Below are 3068 nucleotides of genomic sequence, written 5' to 3' on the forward strand. Positions count from 1 at the left end.
CTCTGCCAACAAGTATGCTGTAGCAATTATTCTCCCTGGGGAGATTGTCTATATTGTTTTCTATCGTTTGGGAAAGGCACAGAGAAAAGGGTTCCCAGTGAAACTGTTGGTAGCTTTTGTTAAGGTTTTGAGAGGATAAAAAAAAAATGGTTCCTGGTGGAGAATCTGAGTTGCCCCTGCCTTACAGCCTCCTCCTGACCAGAAAGACAGAGAGAAGAGAACAGAAGACAGACAGTGAAGGGAAAGAGTTGGTCCTGATCATGTCTGGCTTAACACTGGCTCTTTCTTCTAAATCGCAAGGTATTAAACTGATATTTAATGGTGTCTCATTTTGGACGTGAGATTCCCAATGTCTGTGCCCCTCCCGGCAACCACCCATAAATAGCACTGAAGATAGATGGAGTAATAACCCAAGTCACAATCAATAGATTCCCAAGCTCATCCACATGACTGCTTGCTCAAAGACTGGGCCCCAGCCCCACTTGAGCTCCTCTCTATCTTCAGACTCCCAGAAAACTAAGGCTCTTTCTGCCACGAACAGTGGATGCTGAAGCTGGATCAGACCTCCAGGATATCTGGGTGTAACGAGACAGTTCTAGGATGTTTGATTTTAAAGAAACTCCAGGTTGGCTGGTGCCATCTACAAAGAAATGCATCTTGAGGAAGGTCCTCATTGTTAGGATTCTGTCTAAGCTCCACCCCACAGTTGCTTGGCAACAGCCAGGTAGGTCTGGCCCACTGTAAAAGGAGCTACTTGCCCCTCCTCTCTCTCTTATCCTCTTGTTCTCTTGTTCTCACTTGCCCTCTTGGACTCTTCCCTTCCCTCCTCTCTCCATATGGTCATGGCCGGCCTCTACTTCTCTAATCTCTCCTTTCTGCCTTTCTCTGCCTCTACTACTCTCTTAACTTTCCTCCCCATGCCCTAAATAAACTCTATTCTATTCTATACCATCATGTGTGTGGTCCCTCAGGGGGAATGGATGCCTCGGCATGGACTCGCTGAGGCACCACCTTCCCACACATGCCCATAGAACATATTCTTACGCCACTTTCTCTTTTTATGATCACAACACTCATCCCAGTTCCTCAGTCTAGCTCTTCATAGTTTATCCTTGAGAATGCTCTGACAATACAATCCTCATTCTCCCCCAAAAGACTGGGGAAGTCTCTGAGTTGACAGAATTAGAATCAAAATCATTCCTAGGTAACAGAAGTCTGTCCAGGGACGTGCCATTCAGTAACCAGACAGCCTGAATTCAAGGGGCCAAGAAGAAAGAAAAAGAAGCGGTGCTCATAGAGTGTGCAGTTTGTTCTTGCCTCTCTCTGTCCTGCCAACAAAATACCTTCTTGCTGCTCATTAGCACCTTTCTTCTTCATTGCAGTAGGAAAATACCACCACATATAGTAAGATAGCTCTCAGAAATTGTCAGGAGGGGGATGCAAACGTTCAAAAACATCAGGGATACTCCATTCAAAAACATCAGCAGGCACCCATTACAAAGGAGAACAAAAGAAGAGTGCCCTCTCTCAGCCCTGCGGCACCTAGGTGAGCCTGTGACTAGCATCTGGTAGAGGGATGTGATGCCCTGAGGAAAGGACCATGCCCCTTAGAGCCCAGGGAATGTTGCCTGGAGACCAGGTAGATGATTTCCTAGTTAGTCTCCCTTGGTGTATAAGTACCACCTAGCACATGTCAGCAAACACATAGAATGAGCCTATGTTCCTCATTTGGTCCTAGAAACAAAGGATGCACAGTTCTCTTTATCAAAAAAAAAAAAAAATGTGGGACATATCTGCAGTCAGACAGGTTGACTCCATGACAGGCTTCAAACTGGCAGTTCAGGAGACTAGGCCTAAGGACTGGGCAAGCCCAGGCAAGTCAGTTACTAGGAAAAACCCCAGACTTCAGGCAGCTAATCAAAAAACTGCTCTGCCATCAGAACCTGTCCTGCCACCTGGCCTGAAGCAAGGGCAACAGTTTCCAGACCTCCACAGCAACAGTTTCCAGACCTCCACAGCAATAGTTTCCAGACCTCCACAGCAACAGTTTCCAGACCTCCACAGCAACAGTTTCCAGACCTCCACAGCAACAGTTTCCAGCCCCCACGCCCTGGTAATGGAATACCCAGAGATGGAGCAAGATAAAGGTCACCTACTCCAGAATCCCCTAATGCCTTTTAAATCAGGCCTGTGAGCTCACTTAGTTGACCCTCCATCCTGGAACAAGACGGACTTGTACAGAATAAAACGCTCCTTGCTTTTGCATACTATTTGAGGCCGGGGTATCACTCTTCTGCGAACAATGAGCCCTTATACACTTTGCAACAGAAAGTATTTCAGGTACCAGGGTGATACAGAGAAGATTAGCATGGCCCCTGTGCAAGGATGACACGCAAATTCAAGTACCAGGGTACAGGAATGAAGAATGCAGACAAACTCTCATCGGGAGCTTGCAATCTGGATGGAGGTCTTAAAGGTGAAGAGTTAAAGAAAATTGGAACAATGTATGCTGTGCTGGCGATGAGGGCTCTAAAGGAAAGGAGAATAGAAGCTGAGAGGTGTATATTGATGGGGGCTTAAAACAATATGGTGGAGGGAGTTTTCTTGAGATGATGGAGCAGAGTCATAAGAAGGGAATGAGTAGTGTAGACAGCTGAAGAAAGCACTAGAAAGGGAGCTACACAAGGGTCCCTGGGTTGTTCCCACAAGTCTAGAATGTGAGATGGTTGCAGTGGGGCAGGACATCCCCAGAACCATGGCCAACTGGACCCAGCACATCTCTTCATCTTCATAAGGACACAACAGGAGTCACTAGCTCTTTGGAGAAAGTGGTACCCAGTGGCCACAGAGAAGATAAATGAAGCTCTAGCCAATGGCATTTTTATGAGGTTTTGCAACGTATTCCCCAACTGAAGTGACAGGGCCAAACACACTCTAGGCCAACCGTTCTCAGTCTTACTTATCTGTTGCCAAAGGGAGAATTGAGCTATGCTATTTGCTACTACAAGAGTCTAAGGCATCTGAGCACTGAAGACTGTTTAGCAACAGAAAGGGAAAGTCACTCTTTG

General features: G+C 46.5%; 1 non-coding gene across 1 annotated transcript; it reads left to right on the forward strand.

Moving 5' to 3' along the window:
• The first annotated feature begins 2316 nt into the window (after positions 1–2316).
• On the forward strand, positions 2317–2420 carry LOC127698036 (U6 spliceosomal RNA). Its single transcript, XR_007980675.1, has one exon. It is a non-coding gene; the product is annotated as a U6 spliceosomal RNA (small nuclear RNA).
• Positions 2421–3068: the final 648 nt, after the last annotated feature.

Source organism: Apodemus sylvaticus, chromosome 12, assembly GCF_947179515.1.
Source record: "Apodemus sylvaticus chromosome 12, mApoSyl1.1, whole genome shotgun sequence".
Lineage (NCBI taxonomy): Eukaryota > Metazoa > Chordata > Mammalia > Rodentia > Muridae > Apodemus > Apodemus sylvaticus.